We start from the raw sequence: 13528 nt of genomic DNA, 5'->3' as shown, positions 1-13528 counted from the left end.
GCCTGCCAGCAATTTGAAGAAGAACTCGTTATAGTACCCACTCCATCTTTTTCTTATTCCTACAGATGATTAGCCAAGAAGGCATTGATTTTCCCACATTGACTAGGGAAAGGTTATATGACATGCTCAAGCCCTGTTAATTATGGAGACAAACTGAGGCTCCTGCTATCCTAACATTATCACCAGCTATGCTACCTCTATTATACTACTTAGCTATTGCTCATACGAATCACACAAAAAATTTAACTACTTAAAAAAGAAACATTCATTATGCAGGTCTTCTGTGGGTAAGGAATGCAGGCATGGTTTGACTGGGTGCCCCTGGCTCAAAGTGTCTCATGACCATAGTCATGGTGTGTCAACCAGGAATATGGTCTCACTTCACTTCCAAGCTCACTCATTTGGGCTGTTGGCAGGACTCAATTCCTTCAAGGCCATTGGACTAAGGGCCTCAGTTCTTCAGTGGCTCTGGACCAGAGCCTTCCTCAGTTCCTTGTCATGTGGGCTCTCCATAGGGCAGCTTACAACATGGCAACTGGCTGTCTTCAATGTAAGTAAGCAAGAATATACCAAGACCAAAGCCACAATCTGTTGTAATCTAATCTCAAAAGTGACATCCCATTACCTCTGTCACATTTTATTTACTAGAAAGAAACGATTCAATCCAGCCCAAAGCCAAGGGGAAGAGATTACACAGGACATAGATACCAGAAGGCAGGAGTCATTGGGGGCCCTCTCAGAGGCTGCCCATCATACTGACAGTAGCAAAATTTTGCTGCCCACTTTTCACACCCCAGAGTCAGACAGACACATGTGCATGTCACACACACACACACACACACACACACACACACACACTCACCTCCTCAGGGCCAAATACACCAGGATTCAAAAGAAGAAAGCCCAGGTGATTTAACTCCTGGAGCTAAAGCAGATGTCTCTAGTGCTAGGTTGGCTTCCAAGGGCCGAGGGATGGGGGGGGGGGCACTAATGCACATTTGAGCCACCCCAGCTGATCTCTGACATCCATTTACTTTCACAGGCCTCCCCACCCCCTACTCCTGCAGGCAGAGATTTAGGACGTCTGGGGCCTGGACATCGTACCCACTGAAGGGAAATTTACTGCCTCTAGAGAACCAGGGCCTGACTTGGGGTCTTGAATGCATCTTTTTCCCCTTTGCCTCTGCTTTATTAGGTTAATCATTGCTTGAATCGGTTGCCATGGTTTGGGCAAACCCATGGCGACTCTATAATGAAGCCTGAAAGACTCGGACCCCATTTATCATCCCCAGTGTTTGGGAGGCCCAAAGCCTCATTTGCCTCCCCCAGGGTCTGGGCACCACCCTTCTGCCTGGGGCCCCCAGGCCCCTTTTGAATGAGGAATGAACAGGTGGCGACTTGGAAAAGAAGAGGAGACCCACACAGGTGGAGTTAGCGGTACACTGCACGTCCCTCCCACACACACTTCTGTTTTCCACACCAGGAGTCCAGACACAGACCAAACACACAGGCAGCCCTGCCAGGCGTTTTTCTTCCTGGAGAGTGGGAGGCAAAAAGTGATCTTGAGTGAGAAGGGGTCCATGGCTGTCCTCAGAAAGGGAACTTGTGTCTCAGCAGATCCAGGTGTTATTACACTCTTTATTTCCTGGGCACAGAGTGAGCAGCGTTGTGATCCTGAAACAGATGGGGCAAGGCCCAGTGGGGAAACCGAGGCAGACAGAGGTTCAGCAAGTTCAAGGTCACCCAGTGATGGGATAGCCAGGGTCGAACCCAGAGCTAAGAAAACTGATGATGGAAAATTTCAAAACTAGAAAGAAGAGTGTAACGAATTCTCATCTTATCTATCACCCAGACTCAACAATTTCCAACTCAGAGCCCAAGTACGTTTTACCCATATATTTACCCACTCCCCCCAGCACTGCCTCTGTAGATTATTTTGAAGCAAATTGTAAACATCACACAACTTTAACCACAAATCCTTCCCCGGTATCCTTTTTGCTCGGCATAAATTGCATACTAGAGTATAGCAGCTGAGGGCGTTGATTCTGAAAACAAAAACCCTGGGTTCAAATCCAAGCTCTGTCCCTTCCCAGCTGCGTGAACTTCAACCAGTGAACAAATATCTCTGAGCCTCCGTTGTCTCAACTGTAAAATGAAGCACCGTTACCTTTCTCAGAGGACAATTGTCAGGATTGGACGAAAGAAATCAAGACAAGTGCTCAGCACCTGGGCCAGATGCAGAGAAAGTGGTGGCTTTTATTGTTTCCATTCTTGTTACTACTGTAACAGCAGCAGTGGCCGTCACTGGGCAGAAGTTTGGCTTTTGGCCTCCAAAATCCAGGTCTCTTGGTAAAATCTCCTGGCATGGAGGCAAGTGCCTTGTCATTACTCTCTGCCTGACGCTGGACTCAGAGAACAGGTCTCAACAGTGAGCCTGGCTCCAGGTGCTGATGGGCCCCAGACTCTGCTGCTCACAGCCCTGCTCAACCCTGCAGCATGAACCTCTGCCCCTGACCAGCAAGGCCAGCGACCCCCCCTTCCCTTCTCCTTGCATCTTTAGGCCTTCTTTTTTTGCACATTTTAAAATATTTATTTAAAATATTTATTTATTTTGAGAGAGAGAGAGAGAGAGTGTGCAGGGGAGGGGTAGAGACAGAATCCCAGGCAGGCTCCGTGCTGTCAGTGCAGAGTCCGACTAGGGGCTCCATCTCACGACTGTGAGAATATGACTTGAGCCGAAATAGAGAGTTAGGCGCTTAACCAATGGAGTCACCCAGGGGCTTCTGACCTCTTTGCTGCTGGTCCCACTTGTGAGCAGATGCTAATATACCAGCCTAAAGTTTCCATGTGTGTGCACACATGTGCACATGCTTCTGCGTATGTGTGTGCATGTGTGACTGAGTGTGTGTGCTGTCCCCACATGTGAACTACCATATTCTCACACTTTCTGGGGCTCAGCCTGTGAGGGAGACCCCAGAAAGAGAGTAAGACCTGCCCTCTTGCAGTTCACGGTTGACTGACAAGAGAAACTATCCACACAAAGGCATGAAGACACAAGCATAGACACTGAGACCTGGAGGAGGTGAGGAAAAAAACCAATCTCTGCCAAACACATAAGGTTGAAAATGGAAGAGAGGGGTAGGCAGGGGGCTCCACGGAGGCTGAGGGCATGGGAAAGGAGGCAGCCCATCTGGGTTCATTGCTTAGGTAAGGCCTAGCCCCAGTAGTGGACTTCTCCAGGGAAGGTTGATTCCGGGAAATCACACACACACCCCCAGGGAATCAAAGCTCTGAAGCATGAAAGGATGTGTCCCCCCGCCCATAGCTCCCTTTTTTAATGGCAATTAACTTCTGTTGAGTGTCTACACAGTTGAATCACAGTCCTAGCGCTTTCTGTTAGTTAGCCTACGGGAGCAGAATTGATATTTCCATTTTACAGATGATGAAATTGAGGCTGAGGGCAACTCAGTGACATGTTACACGTTAAGAAGTGGAGTTGGACTGAACCCAGGCTCTTCTGACCTAGAGCTGGAGGTCTTGACCGCTGCTGCGTTGCATCACTGATGTGCTCTCCCTTTCCTTTCTTTAAATTGTGACTTTAGATGTTTTCAACCATGTACAAAGTGAAGAGAGAGAATATGCGTGCAGTCACTCAGCTTCCATAGCCACCAATTCAGAGCCAACCTTGTTTCATCTACTTGCCCCAACCTTATCAACCCCAACCCTGCAAACTCATTTGTATTTCGTGTGTGGAATGTGGAGTATTTCTAAACACATCCCAGATAGCTATCATCCCACGTGTAAATTCTTCAATATCCATTGCTAAATGATAGAACTTTTTTAAAAGTTTGTATTTTTATTTTATTTTGAGAGAGAAAGAGAGCACGGGGGGGGGGGGAGGTGGTTTCAGGAGAGAGAGAGAGAGAGGGAAAGAGAGAGAATCCCAAGCAGGCTCCATGCTATCAGTGCAGAGCCCCACCTGGGTCTCAAACCCACGAATCATGAGATCATGACCTGAGCCGAATCAAGAGCCAGAGGTTTAATCGACTGAGCCACCCAGGTGCCCTATGATAGGACATTAAAAAAAAAAATAGAACCACTGAGCCATTTTTATACTGGATGAAATTAACAATTCTGTAATATGATCTAATATCCAGTCATATTCAAATACTTCCAATCGGCTCTTTCACAAATGTACAAAGAACCTCCCATTTTTAAAAATGTTTATTTATTTAGAGAGAAAGATAGAGCATGAGCAGGGAAGGGGCAGAGAGAGAGGGAAAGAGAGAACCCCAAGCAGGCTCTGCACTGTCAGCGTGGAGTCAGACACGGGGCTCAAACCCACAAACCGTGAGATCATGACCTGAGCTGAAATCAAGAGTCAGATGCCCAACCGACTGAGCCACCCAGGTGCCCTAAGAACCTCCCATTTTGGATTCTCCTCTCTGCCAGCTTGAGCAAATGAGCCGGGTGGCCCGCTGGAGGCCAGGACCAGGGCCAAGGCCAAGACCAGGACAGCCCTACTCCCCTACTCCATGGCTTGGTAGGACTGGCCCTGGGTAGGTCGATTCCTTCCCCCCTCCTCCCAAGCAGCCCCACCTGAAAGTTTGGTGACCAGCCATCCTGGTTTGACCAGGACTTTCCCAGTCTGTGCACTGCGAGTCCCTGGCAAACCCAGATGGTTGGTCACCCCCTAAGGAGCTGGAAACCTGGTGCCCACCCCAACCCTCCCTCCCACTCCTAGCTCCAGCGTGGTGTTACCACCGAGAGCAGGGGGAGCCTGCCACTGAATTTCAAGGGCCCTCAAAATAGCAAATAATTTACCGAAACCTTTGAGGAGAGGGCCCCAAGCCCCCCTGTCGCCAGCAGAGAATCAGGATCTTTTCATACCCAGGGGGCCAAATTCAGCAGTCTCCTCCCTCCGTCTTTTTCCCCTCTCCAGATCTAATGACAATCCAAAGAGTTCCTGATAGGGTTTTAAAAGATGCTCTTCATTCACCGTCCACCAAGCATGAAAATCCAGCTCGTTTGTCTCCATTCTTCACCCTAAAGGCCTGGCCGGCCTCAAGCCTGCAGCCTCAAACTTGTCACTCACTTTCCACGTCCTTTTGTGAGTTCGCCTTTATTTCATTCTCCTGTCTCCTCCTACGCCCTCCTCTCCCCCTCCTCACTCCATCCTGGTCCTTCCCCTCCACCCTCCCCCGGCGTTCCCCAGTTCCTCTGTCCACACAAAAAAGGCAACAGACCAGTCTGAGAATTTCTTTACAGTCCCCGTGCCCCCACCCCCACCCCAGCCTCTCCTCCCTCCCTGCTTTTAAAAAGTGGGAGCCAAAAGCCAGCAGTAGCTCAAAGGGTTCAGGATCCAGGAACAGAATTGCCTCATGCTCTGGCTGGAAATGGCCTCAAGGACCCCTGAGTGCTGACCTTTGGCTTCACAGCTGTGAAAACCAAAGCTCAGGGAGGGGAATAGACTGGCCCAAGGTCACATCCAGAGCTAATGGCAAAGCAGGGCCCAGAGCCAAGGGTCCCAGCTTCTCCACCTGGACTCCTCCGTGCAGAATTGATGGCTACTCCTCTGTCCCCATGGCTCTGAATTTATTCCCCTTTTATTTTATGACTCTTAGCTGTCTGGGCCTAGGGGCATAGCTTGAAGGCCAGGGCCATGTCCAGGGCATCACCGTGCCCCTTGAATGCCTAGCATGTGATAGGTGTTTGGTGGTGGCAGTGGTGTATGTGTGTGTGTTTTTATGTTTATTTATTTATTTTGAGAGAGAGAAAGAGAGGGAGAAAGAGAATCCCATGCAGGCAGCCTCTGTGCCATGCATCTCCCAAACCGTGAGATCATGACCCCAGCCAAAACCAAGAATCTTGACGCTTAACCTACCGAACCACCCAAGCACTCTGCCCCAGCCGTGATGTTTCTGATGAAATTGAACTGAAAGAATGTGAGTGCCAGGCTGCTTCCTGTGCTTTGGATCTCTTATCAGCCACCTTCTGGGCTGTGGCTTTGTTGCCAGGCTCAGGGTGTCCCCCTGGGCCCAGGGGAGACCAGAGGGTGAGAACACCCAAGAAAACGGTGCATGTTTCCCAGCCATTTCCCCTCCTAAGAGCAATCTGACAGTGGGTTATGTACTGACAGCAGTTAAGAGAGGGTCTGGCTCTGCCAGTCTCCATGAGTGTCATCTACGTGCCAGACCCCGTGAGCGATAAGAAAAGAGGCTGGCTGTGGAGCCACATGGGCCTTCGAAGGAGGGGAAGGTCAGGCTTGAAAGCTCATCATCGGTAGAGCACGGCCTCTTCTCTGTGACCTTGCCCACTCCTCTTCCTTGAGCCTCCACTGCAACAGCTCTGCTTAGCCACCCATCTGCCCAAGCTGGAAACCTAGGCGCCAGCCTCACTTCGGCCCTGTGGAACCCACCCTGGCCTGTCCCTCCCAGCTCTCGTCTCTGGCTCTTGACTGCACTGTTGCCCTAGACACACAGAGGCACCTTCCTGGAGCCTCCCTGTCACCTCTCCTGGTCCAGCCCACCACAGCCTCATCTCACTGCAGATCAGGTCTCTCCTCCACACAGAACTTTCCATGGAGGCGAGAGAGCTGCTCACATCTTCAGTAGGTTGTGGTGGTCAAGGGCATGGCATAGGGGTGAGTCTCCCTGGGTTCAGATTACAGATCTGCCATCTGCCAGCTTGGTGACCTTAAGCAACCTCTTTAAGCCCCAATGTCATTTGTGAAATAGAGCTAAGTATAGTACCTCTCCCATAGGGTGGTTATAAACGTTAAATATAGGATCTACAGTATAATATATTAAGTATACACTATATACAATATAATAATCTATAAAAGTAGGAGACTACATGAGACCATCAATGAGTATCAGTTGTTGCTATTATCATGATTATTGTCCTTCTGGACTTAAACAATTTTTATTATGCCCATATATTACTTCAATTATTTAAAAAATTGACCCATCCTGGGGCACCAGGGTGGCTCAGTTCGTAAGCATCCGACTTCAGCTCAGGTCATGATCTCACAGTTTGTGAGTTCGAGCCCCGCATCGAGCTCTGTGCTGACAGCTCAGAGCCCGGAGCCTGCTTCAGATTCTGTGCCTCCCTCTCTCTCTGCTCTGCCCCCACTCACACTCTGTCTCTCTCTCAAAAATAAATAAACGTTAAAAAAATTTTTTTTTAATTGACCCATCCTTTCTTCTTGGCTGTATTATTAAATGCCTTAAAATAGCCAACTTCTTGGCCCAGAAATTCTTCCTAGAGAAATCATCAGAAATTACATCAGAATGTGTAAACAGAGGTATTCATAACAGCATCTTTCATAACAGTAAAAATAAGATACAAAAGAAATGTCCAACCATAGAAGACAGAGTCGATTATTATATGTTAGTTGTATTAAATATATATTATATATTTATATTAGATTATTATATATTAGATTAGTAGATTAATATTTATATCTAAAATTACATTATATATATATATATCTCAAAAAATGAGATATAAAAGAAATGTCCAACCATAGAGGGCAGATTAGATCATTATGTATATCCAGTGGGTCTGTGCCCCATTGAAAACTGTGCTGAACTGCTAGGAATTTACCCAAGGGATGCAGGAGTACTGATGCATAGGGGCACTTGTACCCCAATGTTTATAGCAGCACTCTCAACAATAGCCAAATTATGGAAAGAGTCTAAATGTCCATCAACTGATGAATGGATAAAAAAAATTGTGGTTTATATACACAATGGAGTACTACGTGGCAATGAGAAAGAACAAAATATGGCCTTTTGTAGCAATGTGGATGGAACTGGAGAGTGTGATGCTAAGTGAAATAAGCCATACAGAGAAAGACAGATACCATATGGTTTCACTCTTATGTGGATCCTGAGAAACTTAACAGAAACCCATGGGGGAGGGGAAGGAAAAAAAAAAAAAGAGGTGAGAGTGGAAGAGAGCCAAAGCATAAAAGACTCTTAAAAACTGAGGGTTGATGGGGGGTGGGAGGGGGGAGAGGGTGGGTGATGGGTATTGAGGAGGGCACCTTTTGGGATGAGCACTGGGTGTTGTATGGAAACCAATTTGACAATAAACTTCATATATTGAAAAAAAAAGAAAACCGTGCTGAAAAAAATAACACTTGTTAACATGAGGAAGTGTTCACAACATATTGCCAAGTGGAAAACACAAACTGGCTTTTAAGCAAGATGGCAGGCGGGGCAACTTGCAAACTTCTCCATGACAAAGTATCTAGAAACTCTGGAGAAGAGCTAATAAGCATTGTTTCAGGGGCATAGTATAGAGCTGTTCACACAAAAGGTACATGCATGTTTATGCTTAGGAAAGAATCTGGGAAGACATCCACTGATTTCTTGACTAGACAATGACATTATAGGACTTGCTTTCATTCCCAAATTTTGGTAGTTTTTTGCACGGAGCTTGTGTTATTTTCTAATGAGAGGGGAACATTATCGATAATTTTAAAGCTTGAATTAATGAATGCAGTGGTACTTTGATTTAAAAAAAAAAAAAGCCTTTGGTGGGATAGCAAAAATGGCTTTTTTTTTTTTAATTTTTTTTTTCAACGTTTATTTATTTTTGGGACAGAGAGAGACAGAGCATGAACGGGGGAGGGGCAGAGAGAGAGGGAGACACAGAATCGGAAACAGGCTCCAGGCTCTGAGCCATCAGCCCAGAGTCTGACGTGGGGCTCAAACTCATGGACCGCGAGATCGTGACCTGGCTGAAGTCGGACGCTTAACCGACTGCGCCACCCAGGCGCCCCCCCCTTTTTTTTTTTTTTTAATTTTTTTTTTCAACGTTTATTTATTTTTGGGACAGAGAGAGACAGAGCATGAACGGGGGAGGGGCAGAGAGAGAGGGAGACACACAATCGGAAACAGGCTCCAGGCTCTGAGCCATCAGCCCAGAGCCCGACGCGGGGCTCGAACTCCCGGACCGCGAGATCGTGACCTGGCTGAAGTCGGACGCTTAACCGACTGCGCCACCCAGGCGCCCCCCCCCCTTTTTTTTTAAGTGTATTTATTTTTGAGAGAGAATCTCCAGAACTGTGGGAGAATAAATTTCTGTTGTTTTAAGCCACCCCGTGTGTGGTCATTTGTTACGGCAGCCCCGGGGAACTAATAGTTATTTTTTTTTAATTGCATCTTTCTGTACCTCTTTACTCAGAGCTCACACCCCACGCCAAGTGTGTGGAAAAGTTCAGCAAGTGTTGGCTTCCACCTCACCTGTCGTGATGGTCAGGGAGCTGCGGTCCAGCTCTGGGCACTCCTGGAGCTCCTCAAATGTGCCCAGCCTCTGTCACGCGGCCCCAGGCTGCTGGGAGGACTGAGCTCTTCTCTCCGCTTCCTGGTTTCTACTGTTTTCGGTTGCCTGGCTCTGGCAGCTGGCCACCCATTTTCTAGCTTGCTGTTCCTGTCACCTATGGCTGGGGAGCCAGTTATCCTAGCTTAGTGGGACCGCATGAAAAGAAGGATAAATGGTATCCAAGTGCAGAGCCATGGAACTTTCCTTTGAATGGCATGCATGAGCTTTGGGTTTTGGACTTGACGTCATCGGGATGATGCCACAGGATGGCATCATCTAGTGGGTGGGGCAAAGACCCCAGGGTACCAGCTGGGGGCTCTCAGAAGTGTAGCTAATTGGTACGAATGCACACTTGCTAAGGTGGGCACGGCACCGGCCTTAAGGGCTTGTCAGAGGGCAGCGTTTCTAGAATGACTGAGACGGCACAAGACAGATTTGGAGAGGAGTCCCAGAAGGCCACCTAGAGGTGGTGGGAATTTGAAGGAGGAAAGGACCTCAGGACAGAGAGGCGAAGACAGACAGTGAAATAAGCATGGGATTTGAGCCCAAAGCCCTGGATCGAATCCCAGCCCAGTCAGTGTTAGCAGTTGGTGGATATTTTACCTATATGTGAAGAATAGAGAGAAAGTAGTCTATAATAGATTATAATTAGTAGAGAGTAGTATATAAGAGCATATAAATACTGCATTTACTCTACTGTTGTCATACTGTGCTTAGTATATTACGAACACCTCTCAGTCTTGATGAAATACAGATCTACCTTGTCAGTTGAATTGCTTCCATTTTCTCATCTATTAAATGGTGATTACCCGCCTTGCTATGTTCTCGGGCTTAAGGGAGGTTTGAACAAGAAAACTTGCGGTACCGCAGATGTGCGTTGGAAGAGGGGTCTGTGTGTGGTTCCTGGACATTTGTCAGGCTGCTCCGAGGAACTGCACGGGCCAGGGGAGGTGAGGCGTCAATGGCAGGACAGCAGCCTTCCTGCAGCTCGTCCATCAGCACTGACAAACCTGGCCCCCTGAGGGCTCCGGCCTCAGCTGCTGGGCAACGGCAGGTATGGAGCCCGAGCCCCTCCCTGGGCCCTTGGCACCCTCCTCTTAGGTCAACAGACAGAGTGGGCTCTGTCGGCCAGGTGAGGACAGGGAAGATTAATGGAGCAGGTGCAGGCTGGGGCGGGACAATCACCTGGCCAGACAAGGTCCCCCCTGGAGATTGAGTGCCTGACACAGGCCAAGAACCAAAGCCAATGTCATTCCGTCTGGCTTGAGTTTGCGGGGAGGTGGGCTGGAGCCAGCTACGCTGCCGCCCATCCCTTCCCCCCCCACCCCTCCCCACCTACATCTCGGCTGACCTCAGGTGGCCTCATTCAGTCTCCAACATGGGGGCCTGGAGAGGCGCCTGGAGCCCACCCTGTGGCCCTCGGCTTTAAAATACATGTTTTTCTTATTTCTTTAATTTCCCAAGTAACTCACTGCAAAAAAAAAAAGTGTAGATTAGCAAAATGCTATAAATCACCCATTAATCTCACCACCCAGAGATAACCCTGTTAGCATTTAGTTGATATTATATCTCTATCTCTACACACGCGCGTACACACACACACACACACACACAAAGAGAGACACAGAGAATGCACTCCAGCTTTTGTCCTTGAATCTTCTTTTTACACTTAACATATTATGCACATCTTTTGGTGCCAAGGAAATATAAGTCTATTTCATTGTTTTAATGGCTAAACTCTATTTGATTGCTACCTGAGTGTTCAGGTAACGTATCACAATATATTCAATCAAAAATCCCCAGCTGGATATTTAGGTCATGTCCAATTTTTCCCCTTTATAAATAACATTGAGATGAACATTTTTATTATTTCTTTAGGAAAATGTCCCAGAAGTACAACTGTTATGCCAGAGGGTATGTGCTTTCTAATGCTTTTGGTGGGTACGGCTAACGGGTTGTGCCTGTGTTTACTGGAGCTTGTGGATGGTGCCTCCCGCATCGGGTTGAGGGGGAAATGCAGGAGGAAGGCAGCCTGTTAGGCAGAGGTTGGAAATGAGGCCAATCTAGCATGCACCCCACTGTCCAGACGTTTCTGGTCCAGCCTCCCGCACCGGGGAGAGAAGTCCTTGAAGGAGCAGGTAAGGAGCTTCGTAGGCTTGGGAGTGAGCCCCTGGGTGCAGCCCAGAAATCAGATTGGAGAAGGAGGAAATCTTAAGGGGACACGAAGTCAGAGAAGGCTTCCCGGAGTAGGCAAAATTTCTGACAGGTGAAAAAACCGAGGCTCAGACTATCCAGTAAGTGACCTTGGTGGACACAGCTGGTGGGCAGCCAGGACTCAACTCCAGGTCTGTCTGGCCCTGTGGCTCATGAGCCTTCCCTGGGCCAGGTTGCCACCAGAGCTGAGATTACTTTTCAGCATCAGGATAGGAGCCCTTTGGAATACGACTGGGGTCGCCGGGGGCTGGGGAGTGTGGGATCTGAGGCTGTGGAGATAGAAGGCAGGGCCTCCTACAGGCTCCCCCACCCGCTAACACCACCACCACTGGCCTCCTCTGCAGGGGGCAGCCAGCTGGTGCCCTGACCTTGTGCCTCTGACAATGATTTAACCACATTAGTGGGGGTTGGGGGGAGATCTGTAAAGCCGTCAACAAGGGAGGGGCTTGAACCCCAGCCTCTTGGCTCAGCTGCAAGTTGGGGGTGGGAGAACGAGGACCCAGGGAGAGGCCAGGGGACCTGGTGTTCTGCCTGCATTTCCTCCATGGGTCCACCAGGGAGCCACTGAGCCTGTGCAGTTCTCTGTCTCTTCCCCCACCCTAAGTCCAGCTTTCCTTAGTGTAACCCCAGACAGCTCTGAAATATTGTCACTCTCCTCTCCTTCCCACGTACAGAGAGCCTGACTGGCTATAGAAAATAGCAGAAATCACATTGGCAAGGGAATCCAGAGACATGGGTTCATATCACAGCTTCCCTACTGTCTGTGCAGCGGCCCCAGGGCAAGTGCGCTTAGGACAGGCAGGCAACATGCATGAATGGTAGTGACCAAGTGGAGACTGTGGTCACCTGGAGAGGCCACATACCCCTAAAGGGGCCAGCTGGTACCTAAGTCCAGCTTATTATTTCTATACAACAGTGAAGACTTAGAATTTTTCAAGAGAGCTGGAAATTCAGATTTGTGTTGTGGAATCTTTCCAATGTTGTCAACCAACTGGAAAAATATTCAAACACAGTAGAGGACAAACCAAAAAAAAATTCCCAGTGTAGCCTGAGGCTAAAAATCTTTGGCCTAGACACAGAAACAATAAAGGCCAGAGGAGCCATCATTAGATATTGTCTAGCATAACCCTCTTGTTTTAGATGGAGAAACTGAGGCCAGATTGGCCAAGAGAGGCATAACTTGATTAAAGTCACATAGTGAATTAGTGGCCCTGCTGGGCAAGGAATCCAGGCCGTCTGCCCCTGGTTTGTGCCTTTGCCATCACTTGCCTGACTGAGGGGCCAGTGGGGAGACACTGGGGGTTCTGAGCGGGGAGTGAAGGGAGGAAAGCTGAGCTCCTCCTTCTGTGCCAGGCTCACTTCAGTCCACTATGAGCCCAGGGATCCGGCACCCAGATCCACCATCCCTCCCTCCCTGTTCCAGAACTCTGTGTTCAAGTCCCTGTGGTCAAATACACAAGGCAGGTAGGGGAAGGGTCTAGCACCCTTGCCCTGTCAGGGACTTGACTGACAAGCTACCCACTGTGGTATATGGTGGGGGCCAGGGGCACGGGGGGGCGGGGTGGTGACCACTTAAGGACTTACAATAGGCTTGCTTCATAGCACTTATCACAGTCGGCCATCAATGATATGATACCATCTCATGGATAATCTAAGAACTTTACAACAGTACACTTCTCTTCTCCCCTGGTATCCTTTAGGCCATTGTTGTCATACGTTTTCTGATAGTCTAACCCTCCAAATATAGCATATTTTTGTTTTATACAGCCAACTATCTTCTTCAGAATATTTTATACTTATCCACGTGTTTATCAACCCTTGTTTCCTTCATTTCTTTGTGTAGATCCAAGTTTCTACCTGGTATCATTTTCCTAATCCTAAGGAGTTTCCTGTAACCTTTCTTTTTCTTTCTTTCTTTCTTTCTTTCTTTCTTTCTTTCTGAGAGAGGGAGAGAGCATGAGTGAGGGAGAGGAGGAGGGAG

The sequence above is a fragment of the Felis catus genome, chromosome D2 (assembly GCF_018350175.1).
Source record: "Felis catus isolate Fca126 chromosome D2, F.catus_Fca126_mat1.0, whole genome shotgun sequence".
In the NCBI taxonomy this organism is placed as follows: domain Eukaryota; kingdom Metazoa; phylum Chordata; class Mammalia; order Carnivora; family Felidae; genus Felis; species Felis catus.
Note: the sequence above shows the minus strand (reverse complement) of the source record.